Genomic DNA, 19938 nt, shown 5'->3' with positions numbered 1-19938 from the left:
ATCCTCCTCCAGGAGAGCATCAAACAATTGTGAGCTGAGGATGTTGCTTCTCAAAATTCATGTTATTGTTCTGTTGAGAAATACAGTGCATGTATCAAATTAATCCTTGGGTCTCATTTCCACAGTGCATGGAAACCACAACACAGTTCTCACTCAAAGTAGTTAAATTTTTTTCTTCTTTTCCTATGAACATTCATATCAGAGATTTTCTGGCACTCAAATATTTGCAAATGTTTAGAGTCTGGAACTGACATATGAACACATCTGGGAGAAAGACCAGCACAGGGATACTCACATGGGAACAGTTATGGATCTACTTCTGCCAACTAATGTCCTCTCCAAACAGAGGAGTAGGAAGTGACCAGGGGAACCAGATCCAAGGCACAGGAAACAATTTAAGGAGTAGTCAGCCTTGATTTAATTTAGATGTTGACTTTCCGTTTCCCCAGTAGCATCAGGGAGCAGCAAGTGCCAGGGAAATGGAGCCAGGAGTTGATGGTGATCCCAGTGCAGGACGTGCTCTTACCACCTGGGTCTGATCACATCAGATAGATGTGGTGACTGGTAAAAGGGCCCCTCAATAGCCCCAGACACAGAAAGCCAGTAATGAGGTCGAAGCTTCAAGCAGGGGCACCAGTCAGGAGCAAAACAAGATAAGGCCAGAGATAAGACTTCAACATACAACCAAGGGGTTAATCCAAGAGACAACCTACCTGCAGCACATGGCAAAGGTCCAGCCAGGAAGCAGAGCAAGAGGCAGGCAAACAAACACATTCAGATCAGCTTTCTGCATTATGAACGTCTAATTCTAGACCCATCAAATTCAGGAGCAAAATTTTAGCTGCTTCCTATAGTATTGAATAGAAATTGTCTGAAGTAAATGGAAAATTTCTACTTACTCCAACAAGGTAGGATTCTAACACAATAGCCAACACAGATTATTAATACAATGGGAAGTTTCTCACCTTTAGGCTCGCTCTTTGAAACAAACACTGCATTTTTAGCATCAGTTAGATTACAATCTATAACAAGGGGGAGTCCTGGGCTGGACTGGGGTAGCTGGGATGGACAACTGACAGGAGCCTGGTTTGTCCAGCCTTAAGAAGATAAGGCTTGAAGAGACCTTGTTGCTGCCTGATGGGAGAGTGTAGAGAAGACAGACTCTTCAGTTACACAGTGGGTGGAGGAGAAGCAACAGCCACAGGCTAGAATTTAGGAAACTTCCATTAGGAAAAAAGTCTTACTGTCTGCATGGTCAAACACTGGCCCAGAGAGGTTGTGGGAGTGAACCTGGTTTGAGTAGTCGTTAGGACTAGAAACCTCCAGAAATTGCTTCCAGCCCTGGTGATTTGCTGCAGCTCCACCGACAAGAGCCCCCTGCTACAGATGGAGAAACACGTTCAGACTTGTCCAATTGGGGTCATACTCATTTGACCAGAAAAAGGAAGCCAGAAGGAAGATGTAGAGACAAGAGAAAAGCCTGGAGTGAGAATAGGATTTCCTCAGACTGAGAAGGAAGAATAGGAAAAAACTATGCAGAGTTCTTTATACATGAAAGATGAGTTTGACTTCACATCTCACCACCAGTGAACTACCCTTGCCACTGTCTCCAGGAAACTGACTCCAACTGATGCTGATGTAGCTAGAAATCACATCCAGTCTAGCGAATTGTCCACGTTTTTCCATAAAGCATCACCCCCACAGCATGGAACTGGCACTTTGCCTCAGCACTGTTCAGCACTTCAGGTCTTACTGTAAAAGCTTATGCATGCTATAATTTTGATGCCCGTGTTTGTAATTCTGCCCTGGGTAACACTTAGAAGGCACTGCCACACTTAGAAATTTGGGCACTATCCATGTATTTTTGCCAAGGACATCTGAAATTTTACAAGCCACTTATTCTTTCAGAAGTGCCTGACTCTTTCATTTATCCCCTACCTGAAATCACAATCATCCCAAGGTGCGTAATCATTCCTGCAGCAGCCAATTGATTTCAGTTGAAGAATAAGCAGGAGATGATGAAACCTGCAGAAAAAAAAAAGCATCCTTGAAAACCTTCCCCCATCCCAGCTGAAAAACAGAACAGCAGGAAAACTATATATGTAACTATTTCCAAACTCTTACTGAGAAACAAGTAGACAAATGATAGTCCTGATTCAGCAAAGTAATGAAGTATCTAGATAATGTGAGGATCATAGAATCATAGAATCACGGAATCCCAGAATCACAGAATGGTTTGGGTTGGAAAGGACCTTACGATCATCCAGTTCCAACCCCCCGCCATGGGCAGGGACACCTCACACTAGACCATGTCACCCAAAGCTCTGTCCAACCTGGCCTTGAACACTGCCAGGGATGGGGCATTCACCACTTCTCTGGGCACCCTGTGCCAGCGCCTCAGCACCCTCACAGGGAAGAACTTCTGCCTTAGATTTAACCTGAACTTCCCCTGTTTCAGTTTGAACCCATCACCCCTTGTCCTATCGCTACAGTCCCTGATGAAGAGTCCCTCTCCAGCAGCCTTGTAGCCCCTTCAGACACTGGAAGCTGCTCTGAGGTCTCCACGCAGCTTCTCTTCTCCAGGCTCAACAGCCCCAATGTTCTCAGCCTGTCTTCATACAGGAGGTGCTCCAGCCCCTGATCATCCTCATGGCCTCCTCTGGACTTGCTCCAACAGCTCCATGTCCTTCTTATGTTAGGACACCAGCACTGCACACAGTGCTGCAAGTGGGGTCTCATGAGAGCAGAGTAGAGGGACAGGATCACTCCCTTCCATCTGCTGGTTACACTCCTTTTGATGCATGCCTCTCTGAACTGAAGCCAGTGTTGAGCTACACTGTCCCCTCTACTTTTCTGAATTTCCTTGACCAAAAGACTCCTTCCTACATGGCAGACATATCAGGAGAGCTAAGTAGGCTTCATGGGTACCACCAACTAGTGCATGTCACCCACAAGTGCAAAGTCAGCATAACTCCAGTGTAGCACTGCCATCCCACACAGCAGCTCAGTTAGGCCAGTCCTAACATCTCCAGAATGCCATTAAATCCAACACCCTATAGGAATAAAATTGGAGCATAACCCCCTCTACACATCTGTATCAGGCAGTGGAGACTCCTTCTTCCCACATTACCTCCCTTCTCTTCTTCTCCTGCTTCCCAGAGGAAGATATCACATGCTTATCAGATACAATCCTGCTCATTGCACTGATTCAATCAGAAATCATAGGGTGCTATAAAGCACCCTATGAGCAGGTGCTTCTTAGTGGGAGCCTAACACAGCAGCTCTTAATCTTATATGTGCCACAGCCACTCTCACACAAGGTCAATTGCACCTATGATTAATTTACACAAGCTGAACCCTCAGCTGCCACCTTACACAGCCTTGCAAATGCACAGGCTGCACAAAACTCTATTGGTAATTAGTTTGTCAAGCAAATGGTAGGGAAGAACAACACTGGTAATTTATACCATAGATATTCAAATGAAACATCTTGCCTGAGTAATTTAGTGTCAGAAAGAAGAACAGCAGCAAAGCAGAACAAAGCTTTCCACCAGCTATTTCTTGAAGGGACATTACTCTAATGTGTTCTGAGCCAAATTCACACACAGTAAAAACACATGTTCCTTCACTGAACTCATCTGGCCAGATTTTGGCATTAAAAATGGTTGTGAAATTATACATGCACGTCCTATGTACAGAGCCTCTGGGATGACCAAGGATGCTAGAGCTCAGCCAGAAAAGATCTGTATGGAAAACACTGTGTTATCCCAACAGGGAAGATATAGATCAACTACTGGAAATATATGTTACATTCTAGCTCTTTGCAAAGAAAAAAAGCAGGACTGGTCACCCTACACTCTTCTTATTTTTCTCCTCACTGTACCACCCTTAGTACTGTCAGAGGTATTGGGACCCTCATCATTTATTACCAGCAGCCCTCTCCACAATAGACCTAGTTGGCTGTAGTTGTTGTTGTTGTTGTAGTTACTTTTGTGTGTGTGAAATAGAATTTCACTTCTAAAAATTGCTGCTCAGGTGATACTTCAGTGATTTGCCAGGGTGTCTTGGATTCAGTGGACTTCAAGCAAATCAAAAGTGGGATTCCCTGGCTACCTGACTATGCAATGGGCTTCATAGTCACTGACCTTGGACACACCATAAGACAGAATGAAGTGAGCCTTGGAAATGTTTGTGGTCCTGCCACAGTACTGTGTCTGAAAGCCCCAGAAGCTTGAATTTCAGCTGCCACAGCACCTCATCTCTGCTGAAGCAAGTTTGTGAGCCTTGGTGAGAATTGCAGAGTTTCTGATCGTGGATAGAAATCTACCTCAAAACCTGGTGTTCCAGGGTGCCACCCTGCAAAAGGAGTTCCCCAAGACTTCCACCAGGACCTGTCAGAGGTCTGGGCTAGCTGACTTAAAGAAACTAACATTTCGCAGGCCAGAATCCCACACAGTGTTGCTTGGTTTCCATTGCCTTCAAAGCTCTCACCTTAGCAGTCAAGCAGAAGGGGAGAAGAAGGAATTTTTCCTCATGGCAGAAGTTGGGTAAAGCATTTCAAACCTTGCTGCCAATAGAATATTGTATAATATAAACGATGAGAAACATATCCTTAGATATATCCACAACAGATGATGGGGCGAACTGCACCTCTGTGCAAAAAGGGGGAGAATTAATTGATGGTACAGAAAAGCCTCTTCATTTTCTGTGACTATTGACAGTTAGGATACTACAGCCATGCAAAATAGGCCTTCTCAGCATCGAGATGATCCATTTTCCTTGCTTGTGTGTCTTAAGATGATTCAGTGTGGTAAACCAGTGTATTCCCAAAAGAGCACTGGTTGAGCGAGCAATACCTAATAAATTCTCAGTTGCCAATGCCACTTTTCTCCCTTTTCCTCCATCAGGCATTTTCTTCTTTTCTTTTCGGTGAGAATTTTGAGTGGAGGTTTGCTACTGCTGAATGTTATTGAACCAAAGCAGTCAGTGAGCTCTTTAGGTCTTGCCATTAATAACTGTATTTCTGTGGAGATAACAAAACCCAGAAAAAGAAAAGAATAGAACCTTTCAAACATTCAAAATAAAGCTGCTTGCAGAAATGGGCTTTTTTTCTTCAACTCATACTAGTAGAGGACAAGACAGAGATATCAACACGTTGGCACTGACATTTCTTGTGAAGAGTAAAACTGGACAAGACACAGGATCAGTTATTCCAAAACTCCCCACAAAAAACCTAGTCTGTATGTGTGTCAAGAAACCTTGAAGAGAAGCAGGTCCTTTGGGGAAAACATTAAAGAAAAGAAGGACAATTTGGAAACAGTATGGCCACTGTTAAAACTTCTCTCTATTCCTTTTCAATTAGGTTGTAACCAATACTAGGAATTTTTGTGTATATATAATTTTATTGTATTTCATGTAAAAAAGGATTTTCAAATAATCAATACTAACTCTCTATCCTTTTTTGACTTCTTGGAGACACTTTTCAGCAGCAGCATTTTCCACAGGTTTTCTGTGCTCAGTAAAAATAAACTCCCATCACCATTAATACTTTTGGCATTGTCTCTCCTTAAGCTCTTTCTCTCTTACACAAGCCCAGTCTTTCTCCATGTCCATTTTTTTTTTCATTATACCTTGATTTTATATGCCGTAATTCACCCACAAAGAGCAATAATTATTTTCACAATGTCATCCCTTGCAACAGAAAACTCTCTGAGATAGAAACCCCATTTTTTTCAGACTTTCCCCGTAGAATATTTATTGACAGTAGGTCACATTGTTCTGCCAAAGGATAAATAAAATAATACCTATGGGCCCAGAAAGCAAGGCAAGGCCAGCTCTAGGCTGTTCTTCTGCATTTGTGCAGATTTATAATGAAGGAATGTGAATTCCTGACTTAGTTTCCAATTTAATACTTTAGGGGTATCTTCTAACAATTCCACAGGAACTGTTCAGTGGGGTAAAACTAACACTGTAACAGTGTTTAATTGCAACAAACTAATCCAATTACCTAGTGTGACAGTCTAGAACCACAGAATCACAGAACTGTTTGGGTTGGAAAGGACCTTAAGGTCATCCATTTCCAACCCCCTGCCACGGGCAGGGACACCTCACACTAGACCATGTCGCCCAAGGTTCTGTCCAGCCTGGCCTTGAACACTGCCAGGAATGGGGCATTCAGTCAATGTAACCAGTATAAAAAATACAGGACGGGTAAGAGGTAATCATGAGTAACCCAGTATTACCCTATAACCATAAAACAGTAGACATATCTCCTTATTAAAATATCATTAAACTTTTTGGCCTCTGCCTGGTGGAGGATCAGTCATCATAGGACTGAACACAAGTCATATTCCCAATAAGTGAAAGCATGGGTATCTTCAAAAGCGAAAAAAAATAGTAGGAAAAGTAGACTAGCTTCCACAACATGGACTTTGTGATTGGAGAGAGGACTCACAGGCAACAAATTTGGCTTTGAAATCCCACCTATTTCATTTATATTCTGGCAATCCATGAACAAGCCACCTCCCTTCTTGCCTCGATTTCCTCATGAGTAAGCTAGAACTGATGCATGTGTGATGGGAATCTGACAATCCTGATGTGATTACGAGTTGAAAAGCTTTTCAAAAGCACATATGGGAATGTTACAGAAGTGCTGCAGTTATACCCCTTCCCAGGCTTCTATTCACAGGGGTGTGAGGGGGAGGACCAAGCTGTTATTTGTTTAATGAAAATTGTATTTACTCACAACTTGGATTAATTCTTTCCTTTCCCAAGAGAGAAAGCTTGAGTTAGTAGCTGCTGGGAAGCTTGAAAATAATATCAGTGGCCATAAAACCCCCACTACATATCCATTATACTATCACCCAATTAGAAATGCAGCACAGGCACTGCCAAATTACCAGTTGGCTAATGCTTCAAAACCAAGGACAAATAGCACATTACAATTCAACAAGGAAGGAGACCATGTCTACAGCCTAATAATCATACTCTGACCCTCACATAGTAATTGTTTGATGGTTTTCAGCTGTAAAAAATATGCTAATAGGATCAATAAACAAAGAGAAAAAAGACTTTGAAACAATGATGAATACAGATAAAATAGCTCAGTGAAGCCGAGATACTTCCACATGACAGCCAAACATGAGCTAGGAAGCACTGCAGTGTCTTTTCTGAATACAGAGATATATGCAAGCACCCAGCAACAGACCTTAAGATGTACTTACTTACACAGGGAGAGAGACTGAGTATTAGTTAGGGGCAAGGATTATGGGGCTGAAGCAGGCAAATCTGTACCAACTCATTTACAGGCACTGAATACTTCTTTTTTCTTGACACTTTGGCCAAAAGTGTTGACTGTCCTGCTATACTTTTAAAAAAGGATGGTCTATGATGGTGTCTTTTCTGGTTGTCATACTTGAGTATTTGTCTGGATATTCTCATTTCACACCTTTTGCTAAGATCTGCAAAAGAACCCCAGGATCTGTCATTATTCTGTCTGAGTTTTCTTGAGTCCCTACCTGGAGATTAACAAAAAAAGCTCCCTCAGCTTTCTCTGGATTCTCCTTAAACATTGCCTGGAAATACCAAAATGCTACGTGTCCATTCTCTCTGCCCTCAAGTTATCAACCAATACTGCTGACCAGATATATCCACACAGATAACATGATATGAGAGTTTATATTTCAAGGCAAATAACATAGAACAAAGAAAGAAAAAGAGAGAGAAAGAGAAAGAGCAAAGGCACAATGTCTGCTGTGGCTCAGTGCAGAGGCTGAAAATTTGTTAGCTTCATCTCATGTGAAAACCTGGCCTGTTGAGTCCATCAGCTGTGAAACTGAAGGCAAGAAGCAGAAATGTCATTGAGATAGATTGTAAAACACAGAGGATGGAACACGAGGAGGAGGATGGAACAAGAGAGGATCCGCTCTTAACGTTTTTCTTTTTCACCAGAAAATCAGAGACTGGAGAGGCAATACCACTGAGTTGCACTAAAGTAACCTCCTGATCCTCACATTCTCCTTAAACCACACTAGCTTGCAGAGTTACTGCACAGGCAGCTACATCTTTCAGAGTATGTAATGGAAAGTTAGCAACACAAAGCTGTGGAGGTGGGTCATCTTGTGTTATGTGAATTTCAAGAGAAGGATGGTTCATGGAACAATGACTTGCATGCTTTACTTAGTGCAGTGTTTAGTTACACAAACATAGGTTTGTTACTTCAAGCCACAAATCAGAGATGATGTGAAAAGTGCATAGGTCTTGCTGTGGATAAAAGGCCATGTAAGTCTCTAGCAGACAACTACTGATATTATTTAGTCCACCTTCTGGAAACTGCACTTTTCTTTTTGAGAGAACATACATCTCTTCTGAAAAGCAATCAGAGGTCTAGCTGGTGCTTTGGGATGTGCATTGTACTGATACAATATAGGCTACAAGAAGCTGAAAATTACTACAGAGCTACTGTGAACAAGATCAGATTATTGGAGGGGTCCTATTTGACACAGGGAAAAAGGGTCACATACTGTGTGGAATCACAAAGGTTTCAATTGTGAGGACTTCAGAAAGCGGCAATACTTTGGAGATATTTGTTCCTTCTTATTCTTGCTTGGGTTGAGTAGCTTAGGAGGGTTGGATAGCTGGCCATGTGGAAGGCTGCTCCTACTGCAGAACAGCACATAACAGCAATTTCTATGGTGATAGAACCTGTCACAGATACTCTGCTGTGGTCAGGAAGGACACTATCCTTGACAAGAAAAGAAATATGTTAGTGAAGAAACACTTGTTCAATTATAGGACAAATATAAAGCAGTTTTAAAACTATTACTGACACTTTTCAACCTGGTACGCAGCAGAAGATGAAAAGAGGTCATTGTGGGAATTGTCTTCCAGCCAGCTACTGCACTAGCTATTAGAAAACATACTTCTTCACTGTCTCCTCCCTCTATTTGTCTTACACCAGTCATTTCTGTTTCCTTCATTGTAACACAATCACGCTGCAGCTCCAAGAATGAAACTGTTCCATCAAACCATCACTGTTATGTCTCATACTGCAAGTACGTACTTCTGCCATCCTTTTCAAGTTGAAGCTAGACCTACTTTTTAATGCTGGCAAGCTCAAAGGAAGAATGCCTCTTAGGGAAACCCTCATAATTTACATACAGCACAAAACTGAAAGCCCCAGGTATGCCTCTTTAAAAATGATGAAAAGAAGTCTGCTTAGATCAAGGATTAGTGAAGTGACCTCTATAATTTAGCCAAATTATTTAAATCACTGAGGGCCATATGTAATAATTTATAATCTAGTATAGAATCTATCATATAATTGGAACACTGACAGGAAATCTATGCTTGCTTTTCTTCTCATTATTTAAATGTTCACCCTAGGAAATCATTCTAAAAACATGAACAGTTTGTCGACTGTACAATATTCTTCTTGTAACATTGTAAAGAGGTGAAAAATACATATGGTTTAATGCTGTAGATAAAAGACTGAAAGGGGAAAGTCAGGTGAACCAGATTAGGTCTTTTAGTTAATAGGTTGCTTTTGCTTGCTCTTTAGGGGAGGAAATATACCTATTTTCATATTTATATGTGCCCAGTGAAGATATTCTAGGCCTAAATGTACCTCCAAGGCACTACAGCAGCAAATGCATGATTTTCAGAGGTTGAAAATTAACTCACTTGTGATTCTTGCAAAGCACAAAGTGGATATTAATTTTTATATGGCAAAAGGTAATGGCCAGAACGATGATATCATGTTTGATATTCCACAGCCTCACTTCCACTCAAGTTCAAGAAGAGCACACATCTGACCTGGCTCTGTTTACCCAGCAAAAGAACATTAAAGACAGCCTTGTGTTCCATGAGTGACAAACCCTGAGGAAAGAAAAATGTTTTACAGATCAGAGATGCCAGAATCTGAAGCAAGCAAACATCAGATGTTTCTATACATCATGGCAAAACAACTTACCATTTCTTTCAAAGACTTCTTGAGACCAGTAGTTTGAGTGTGTGTGTCTGGCCATGCACAAGCATGTGCGTATAAACACTGCAGCTGACTCATAGATGTGATTAGAAACAAATGCACTGTTTGCCCTCAGCAAATAATTTTGTTCCTCTATTCCATCCTATATTAATTTTCAAAAGAAAGACCTTAGTTTTTCCAGGCAAGATTGCTGTCATGAACAACAGACTAGCCAAAACCGGTAGAGATGTGCACACAAAAACAGTATAGCTGTGCCTCGGAAAAGAAACACCTTTACTACCAGCTGTAAACAGAGAACGCTGTCAGACTCATGTTGCCGGATGCATCTAACATTGCTTTAAAAGTAGAGAAAAAATCAGTAGCAGAGATCAGACAAACTGTAAAAACCAACATTTGCTTTATGAGTTTCCCTCTCATTTGGCTTTTGTTAATGATTCCTTAACTAAAGTAAAGAGGAACACATCAAGTATTGCACAAACTACCTCTACACAGCAATTTTATAGCATACAAATCTCACACGCTCAATTTGGCAGTCCCACCCTACTCTATAGCTGACTGCACAGATAAATGGATGGTTTATAGGTACCTATACTTCAAGGGCTCTGATTTTTTACCATTTAACCGTAGTTTTTCCTATGAAAATGGAGTTACGGGAACCCGGTACTTTGTTAACCAGCTGTTATGATTCCCATTTTATTTAGCCAGTCTATCCATATGCACTCTCAGCCATTCATCTGGCCAGAGTGTTACGAAGACCAAGTGTTTGAAAGGACCATCCCTTTCCTTAAATCCTTGGCTATTACAATAGCCATCTTTTTAACTGCCTTTCTCCCTTGAGTAGGAGATGTTACAGTTTCCCCACAACTTCACAGTTGGGTATGTCACAGTTTGCAAGGTACTTTCACACTGTTGAAGTGACTGACATTTCTTCATGCAGCAGGACTGTGTTCACATGAAGGAAATATCTCTGGTCCTCAGAATCAGAGAGCTTCATTTTTCTTTTAAGGAATCATTACATTCATTAGTAAAAAAAGGGTCCCAGGCTAAAACTTCATCCTTCAATCAGCAGCAGTGAACACAAATCCCTGACTATGTGAAGAAACAAACCAGCATCTCTGGACTAAGGGTGTGATGAGCTGACGGGAGCAATCTTTGCTGAGATACCATGTTCTAGAGCTGTCACCATTAGGTTGCAAAGATCAATCATCCCTGGAGACATTCAAGGCCAGGCTGGATGTGGTTCTGGGCAACGTGGTCTAGTTGAAGATGTCTCTGCTAATTGCAGGGGGTTGGACTAGATGAACTTTGAAGGTCCCTTCCAACCCAAACTATCCTGATTCTATGAGCTGCTGGCACAAACTGAAGAAGTATGCCTCCGAGCTGCATGTTCAGTCTACTTCTTCCCATAGTAAAGTGTGTGATCCTTAGTGAAGAGCTGTCGTCCCTTCCCTCTGAAACACTCCTAGAGCTCCTAAGTCTTTGATATATGCATCATGTGGCTCTTTGACACAGGAAAATCTCAGTCTGTGGCTCACAGACCCTGAAAGTTTGGCCATCTCCACTCTTACAGAACACTAGCCTCTAAGAGTTGTTTCCAGGCAGTACTAGTGGAAAGAAGCCAAAGGTTGAACTGCTTCTCAGCCTGAAGTCTGTGCAGTTGAAATCCAAAAGGTTTTCCCCTTTTCTGATAAGGCAAGGATAAGGATGTATAGGCAGGCAGCAGATTTTGATTACCTGTATATACGTGGTAAAAGACATTGCAGATATGAATTCCACTCCTACACACTAGTGTCTGTCCTTGAAATAGGTGTCACTAGAAGAGGTAGAGAAATGTTTAAGCATAAAAGCAGTAGAGACAAAGAACACTTTCAGGACCTTGTATCCACACTTGTATGTGGATTCATACATGACTCCTGACCTGGGAACAAAGTTAGGTCAGCTTTTATTGAGATGAGGCTTGTTTTGTGCTGTTTGTTTGGGGTTTTTTTACAATACAGTTGAAGCATTCAACCTTTTTTAATAAGGTTGTTTTTATCCTTAAGATCTTTATGCTAACTCAAGTTTTAATTTGCTGAATAAGTATCATAGGGAATTTAAAACTCTGTTTCATTCAAACCGTTTCAATAGCTGTTGTAACAGCACTGTCTTATATCTAGTGCTAATGAGTGTTACCCACATGAGCAGAAGCTGAATTCATTCTCCCGATAGAAAGGTCTTGGCAGTGAAGAACAGCATCAGGCAACTTAAAATTCAGCACTGCCTGCTAGTAGTCAGCCATGAAAACTAAAATGGTCTAAAAACCAAAAAAGACATAAAATTCAACTAAGAGCCCCTAATCGTACAATAGTATGACATGGAGACACCTTTCTTTATGGTCTGAACTAGTGATCAACTTAGCTCTGGACATTTAAAGAAGAGCATGCTACCTAAGCAGTACTGTAGAAATCCTATTCAGAGAAGCCTCCACTTTGAGCTTAAAAGGGAAAAAAAGAAGTGTTATTTCTAAGAACATTTAATATTGGGTCTAAAGTGCAAGGAATCAGGGCAAAGAACTAGAAGATGGAGTAGGCATGTTTCCTACTGCTCTTCTACTAAATGTGTTATCTCACCAGTAGTAACAGACCTTCACAGACAGAAAAAGGTGTATCCACGCTGAAACTTGAGCAGTAACAAGCAAGGCCAGATTGGTCCTGGAGGATTTCAATCACAGAACCCCAACTTAGCTCATTCATTTGGCTTCTTGGGCAGCTATTCTTACCCCAGTGTCACCAGAGCAGGCTCTGCATCGCAATCACAGGATGCTACAACTGACACTTCCAGGGACAGCACATTGGTCTTTTAGCTGTACTGGTATATGGAGTAGCTAGATGAGTGCTAATTCCTTATCTCTGCATTGCACTGCGATTTTTAGATGCACCATTAAGTTCACGTAGGAAGCCACATAGGGAATCTTGGCAGGGGAGTTGGAAGTAGATGATCTTAAATTCCCTTCCAGCCCAAACCAGTCTGTGATTCTATGATTCTATGGTCTTAAATCAAAGCCAGGTTTCTTTCAACTCAGTTTGTGTGTAGTGTGGATTTAATGCCTGCCAATTCCATGTGACAGCTGATCTTCAGCTGTCCAGATGTTCTCCTGTCATGCTGCTCATCCTTTACACTTTGACTGCGCAAGTCTTGGTTATGGAAAGGATTTGGAGTGTTTGGCAAAATCCCAATAATTGACAAGGGGTTTGAGGACAAAGTTAATTTCTACAGAAACATCCAGGATGTGCTTCATTAATCCAACTCCAAAAAACCCCAAAAACCTTGTTAGGGAATGTAATCTCTTAACTGTGAGCATCAAGCTTACAGTAGCTGGGCTTGATACTTGGAATTTCATTCCATGGCCTTCAACCAACTCATTAGCTTCAATTATTCAACAGTACTACAGCAGAATTTAGGTAAATATCAAACAGGTGAAAATGAACTCAATTTTTTAAACTGATCTTCATTCATTAGAAACCATTACTTGCAATGCATAGAAATTAAAAGCACCCAGGAGATGGTGCTTTAAAGTTGTCTCCAATGACAGGAGGACATAACTTTTCTGCTATACAGACCCAATACTGAAGTTCTGAATTGCTAGAATTTTCAGTCTCAGAAGAATACCTGGTTCCTCAAAGTAAATATTAATAAATCATATACTCCAACACATTCATGTTGTGAAATCATAATATCAGTAAAAAATGGGAGTGAAAGGGAAGGTTGGGTGGGCCTTGGGCAACACAGTCTAGTGTGAGGCATCCCTGTCCATGGCAGGGGGGTGGAACTGGATGATCTTAAGGTCCTTTCCAACCCAAACCAGTCTGGGATTCTATGCTTCTGTGATTCTATGATTCTATAAACCAAGAGGTCAGCTAGTCAATTCCAAATTCCACCCAGCAGGTATATAGCTATATTCATATAGCTCACTTTTAAACATCTTCAGTGATGGAAATTTCACAGTATTCATAGGCACTCCTTCACTCTCCTTATTTTGAGTTTGTGCTAATGTCTAAGCTCATTCTGCCTCTCTGCAATTCCAGTCTATGTTTCTTTTTGCTCAGCATGGGGATGATTATTACTTTCCTCTCAAAGTAGCCTTTAAAGATGTGAAGACTATTGGGATGTCTTCCTTAGCCTGTATAGCCCCACTTCTTTCAGCCCCTAAATGGCAGTGAACACGAACATTCAAGTTTCAGGAGCTCTGAAGAAGATAGAAAGACTTTAAACCTTCTCACTGTGTCTCATATATAGGATTTAGTTTGGGTTTTCATTTTTTCTTTTCTTTAATTATTAAATACAATAGAATATAGGGAAGAGGATTCCTCTCTCGAAAAATCAGAGGTGGAAAGTGTATTTGCATGAAGAGTTTATAACACTGCCCTTGGTTTTTGAGACGAAGCTGTTAACAGTAAAATAAACAACTGCCGATTCGGAGCTGCAAGCCAGACTTCACATTCCTCCAAGAGATTTCCCTTGTGCAGCCTTTTAGCTTCATGGTGTACAAGTTCATAAATGTTTTCCTGTTCTAATCAAGAGCCATGGGAAGCCACAGGCCTCCCATGTTCTTTTGTATATCAAAGACATAAGGTTTGAGTGTCATTATACTGGTTAGGAACTACACAGTCTTATGAAGAGGCAGAAGTATCGGGATATTGTGTACCAGAAATATGCCTTTTGTCTTGCTTGTTCAAACGTAAGACACTTCACTGTTCATAAGCAGTGCCTGTTACATCGTGTATTTTCTTCACTTCTTTTACTTCTCTCTGTTCTATTAAGGGTTTAAGCAAGGAAAAAAATACACGTTCTTAGTGATACACTTACAAATCCCTTCTGGGAGGTGATTTTATCCTTCTACACACAAAAAAAAAAAAATAAAAGAGGTCTCACATTAAGGGTGGTCTTCACCTCGTTTAAGATTCTTTACTGTTCTTCCCTGCGAAGGTGGTGAGGCACTAGAACAGGCTGCCCAAAGGAGGGGTGAATGCTCCATCCCTGCCAGTGTTCAAGGCCAGGTTGGACAGAGCCTCGGATGACATGGTCTAGTGTGAGGTGTCCCTGCCCATGGCAGGGGGTTGGAACTGGATGATCTTAAGGTTCTTTCCAAGCCAAACCATTCTATGATTCTAAGATACCATAAGAGGCCGCAGGATCTGAGGTCACCAGTTCATGGTGGTTTTGTTTTAACGGATATTCAATATGTGTAACCAGTTTGCATGACCAGGCCTGCATTATGTACACAATATATAAATCAGGAGAATTTACTTAACATTTGGGGGAGGCACACTTAAAACAACCGAGGGAATGGGGAACCCCATGAAATACGACTCACACAGTTCCTTCTGTTATATGTCTCCAGGAGATTAATTGATACCAGAGAAACTATGTTTTCTGTAAATGTATGTAGTATGGATGGGCTGATATTTTAGTTTCTTCTCAATTCACTCCTGAGAAAAATTTTGATTTACTATTCCAAGAGGATACTGTGCTCTCTAACTGTTCTGTATGTAACACCTCCTGGCAACGCAATCCTCCAGCATCTATGTGCCTCAGTTCAGAGCTTCCTCTTCACTAGAAAGAGTGACCAGTAGCCAACAGCTTATATAGGAGAAAACAAAGAAACAAAAAAAATACCTTTCAGGAACCACGGGAGCAGAAATTACGGCTCTTTTGGGAAGAAGCAATACTATCTGCCCAGGGTTTAAAGAAAAGGGAATGGAAATCCAGTTATCCAATGGACAAAACAGCCAAGTCAAATAACACTGATATCGCAATACTTGTATCATCCTTATGCAATGTTCCACTGATGTAACTCCACAGTAGTGTCACTTACATACAGAATAAATCTGGAGCCATTATAAAACACAGGTCAATGCCAGAGCATCGTGTGTCTCATAGTTGTGGAGATGGTTGGTAACTCAATTAGAAATGCATAATGACATGTGCCAGTGGGATTTCTCCCTTTCTTCTATTTTCTTAACCAGAAATCATTAATATAATTTCCAAAACTGCATTTACTTGCAATTTTCCCCAAATATCTAAGAGTGTTTATGTCATTATCAAAACTCGGTGTCTGTTATACAATGATTTCAGTAAAATATAGATTACCAATAGAATATTATTAACAGTTTAGACAACTATACTAAGCTTTTCAATATGTCACAAAATGATGTTTCCAGGAAACTAAAATCAAAACAGCAGGATGTAGATCTAGATATTCTTTGCTTCACAAGGTGATAATGAAAGGAAAAAAATAAAGAAATGTCTTGAAAGTAATTTTGTTAGACCATTACTGACAGGAGGTGAAGAAAGTGTTATGAAATCTAGCAGAAATGATTTAAGAAATGAACAACCTAGCAATCAACAGATGATAGTTGTTTGAAAAAGAGTAACTAAGGAACAGAGCTATGTATCAAAAGATAAAGACAAGCAAACAGAATATGGCACTGTATGAAAAGAACAACATCCATTGCAGCCATGATTTTACAACAACATAGTTTTATCTGAAACCAAACCAGCTCCTTAAACTGGTTTAGTAACAGACAGCAAGCACAAGAGATGCTGCGAACTTGACTTGGACAATTCCGTCTGGGTGCAAGTACAAAAGCTATACTTGCTGTTCTTGTATATGTTCATAGAGTTAAGAAAGCTCCTTTGCATCTTGAGTTGCTCATTCTCAGGATGAAAAGAAGCAAGATGTATTTGCAGTCCAATAGTTAAGTTATACATACATAGTCAGGAAATAGATAAAACTCTGTATTTACTTTTACCTTTCCAAGGTCAACAGATGATGAAATAAAGAATAAACTCTCTTTTTCTTTTCCTTCTCCCACCCAATAACTTTCAACATATAGTCCATGGAAATAAGGAATATTTTTCCATATGTTAGTCTGCACTGTTGGAAACTGTTGCCTCCCATCACTTATAAAAAATGTCTTAACAGAGAAGGTAGCTTAGCTGGATGTACTTTTGGATGTACAAAAGCTGGATGGAGCTTATGTCATACCGTTTCTAGGTAAAACTATTTTTTTTAAAACCTACTTCATACAGATAAGGAAATTACAACTTCAATCTCTAAAGTATGGCAAAGTTTTATAGACCTATAAAGCAGGCTATCATAGAGGCAAAGTCCTTTCTAACAGGAAGCATTTCCAGCCAGCTGATAAAATTCTAATCTCCAGTTCACTAGGTGGAAGTCATTGCTATGAATTGGGTAAGTCCAAAAGGAAGAGAAAACATGTAAAGAGAGATATGAAAGCTGTGTCATCTTTGAATACCATCAAAAATAAACTATAAAGAATTTCTCTGTTTCACATTAAGTAAAACTCAGAACTGAGAGGCAATAGAAAAGGAGAAAAAAACCCAACAAGCTATGTGAAAAGAAGAGAAGAAATACCCCACCTTGATCTTTGTGGCCATTCAAATCCTACCTACAAAGATGCTGACTTCTTGTGAAAGATGCTGAATTCCTATGACCACACAAATGAAAACCTACAAAGAGAAAATTATTGAAGAGTTAATACTACACGTATAAAAAAATCACTACATTGTTTTTTCACCCCTTCTCACAATCCTGAAAGAAGAACCGGACACTGACTTTAACAGACTCCTGGAGAGTAAATTTATATTGCCAGCAACCCTGAATACAGGACTGAAAATCACTGAATGTGTGGCCATGTGTTCTTGATGTCTGGTTGCAGTGATGATGTTTTGCATTTCTCAAGATATTACTGGGTTTCCATTGATTCTCACAAAAGTGAGAATCTACTGCAGGAATCTACTGCAACTACACTAGCCCAAAGTACAACGAAAAGAAGAGAGCTTAACACTAGATGGCAATATGCCTTTGCAAATTATTTCTCTGAGGCGCCTGTAGATAGAGGCAAATATTTTCCCAACTATTATACTATTTCTTAGTTCTTGTGTAGATTTAGGCATACAGGTTTTATTTGGTTTGCTCAAAAATAAACTTTCACGCTATTGCATTTTTCTCACTGTTTGCTTTAAATCACATTTAGATGATATTCTGATCTAGAGCTGGCCCAACAGAAGAGATTCACTGTTTAACTGAAAGTAAACTATGAATTATTCACTGTTCAGTGTGTGTGGAAAACGTGAAGAATCACATGATGAATATTGACCAATTCTATCACGCCCCGTGAAATGTAAATCAAAAGAAAGCTTATTTTGTGGGCTACCACCTTGCATCTACTGATACAAATCAGAACATGAACCTAATCATGTATCTATTAAACTCAGGGCTCCTTTAGGTAACACTTTTTTCCACTACCTGAAGCATTAATCCTGGTTAATTATTTTGGGCTCCTGCCTAAGCATGTAGCCTCTACTGAAGTCCAAGTCAGTTATGAAGGCAGAATATCCTGGATTGTACTCCAGTTGTCCAAGGCACTTTGGCTGGCTTACCTGTGCTTAGTGCAGTGCTTTCACAAATCCCTTGGAAAGCCCAACATGTTCTAAATTGAACCTATAAACTCACAATTTTAAAACTAAACCCACATTATAATTATCAACTAAGTGGCTAATGAATGGTTGCTTGGTTGTTTCCAAAAATGATCAGGATCTGAAGGTAACATTAATCTGTCTCAGCAGCGGTGGCAGCTCACAAAGGCCTTGGCCAAATCCCTGCATGACTTTCAGCATATCTCCCTTCTACTGGCACTTCTTTTTATGTGAAAATGGGTCCCTGAAGCTGCTACCACTTCCACACACAACTTACTCTCCCACCAACTCAGTAAGTAAGAGATCCCAAAACAAAACAGCAGGTTAACTGCCAGTACCATTTTGTCTGTACGTCATTTTAGCTATTGCACTCTGGATAGTTTGTCCCATATTTCTGCAAAAGGCACTTTTACACCTTTTGTGCTTTTTATGGAAGCATCTGTGAAGACAAATATGGACAACACAGGATTATAGTACGTAAGGGAGACATCTTTTCAGGCTACTTTGTAGAGGCAGATCAAAATACCTGACAGAACAAGCTCAGTGTCACTTCTAAATTAAGTGGAAGTCTGCAAACCATCTCAATTTCTATCACCATGATAGGAAATATTTATTTTAGTCCGATTTAATGTAAGAGAAACTGGATATATGGCCTACAGCAAAAATACAGTTTGCTTCTAACAATCATATTGACAGTCAATGAAAATTTCACTGATAAAGGTCACATTGGAAACACCAAGGAGAGTTTTGAAGCAATGCCACCATGGAGCCTAGTTAGTATTAACAGACACAGTGCAGTGACATAAAACCAAAGTCTTCCATTGCAACAGTTCTGACGGTTTCATTCAGAAAATGTTTGTGGCAATATTTAAACCAATCACCAGCTTCTCAAAAAACACTTGATCAAAAAAAAGATTTGCAACATGCCATGAAAGGATGCTCATGTCCTGGCAGAAAATGCTTCACTGATTAAAATGAACAAGAGCAAAAATGACCAAAAAAGCCAAAAATCCAAAGAGACTGAAGGATGATAACAGCACAGAACGGAAAGAAGGATGGAGGGGATGCTAGTTCTGAAGCGAACAGCTCATTTACTAATTCTTCACTCTTAATTCAGGATTTCAGTACCAAAAACTAAACTACATGGGTAGATGACGCTCATTACCAGCAAGATCCAATATTTATCAGCAACCGCTGGCTTGTGTTTGACCTCAGCCTGAGTTTGTATAAAGGACTTTTTGTTTCATTCCAATAGAAATAAAAATGTTATCGAAAGAACATTTCTTTCCTCCCACATATTTGCATTTCAAATTTTGCAGCATTGTGCTAGGGCATGATCAGAAATCATTCCAGCTGAGTAAAACAATTGCTTTAATCATAGTTATTGTAGCTTACCTCAAAGTTAAATATAATTATTAAAATCTGAAGAAAGCAGCAACCCAAACCCCTCAGGTATTCTAAGGTGCACATGG

The 19938-nt window shown here is 40.2% G+C and overlaps 1 long non-coding RNA gene across 2 annotated transcripts in view; it reads right to left on the bottom strand.

Moving 5' to 3' along the window:
• Positions 1–8524: 8524 nt before the first annotated feature.
• The window catches only part of LOC115612139, a 15917-nt gene continuing 4503 nt past the window's right edge, over positions 8525–19938 (bottom strand). The window contains exons 4-6 of one of the 2 annotated variants that reach the window (XR_003992892.1): positions 13937–14210; positions 9682–9876; positions 8525–8658 (exon numbers count right to left, since the gene is read on the bottom strand). This is a non-coding gene — a long non-coding RNA (uncharacterized LOC115612139). The remainder of the gene's footprint in view (positions 8659–9681; positions 9877–13936; positions 14211–19938) is intronic. The other variant, XR_003992893.1, reaches the window with a different exon arrangement.

The sequence above is a fragment of the Strigops habroptila genome, chromosome 1 (assembly GCF_004027225.2).
Source record: "Strigops habroptila isolate Jane chromosome 1, bStrHab1.2.pri, whole genome shotgun sequence".
Taxonomy (NCBI): Eukaryota; Metazoa; Chordata; class Aves; order Psittaciformes; family Psittacidae; genus Strigops; species Strigops habroptila.
Note: the sequence above shows the minus strand (reverse complement) of the source record. Positions and strands in the feature narration are given on the sequence as shown.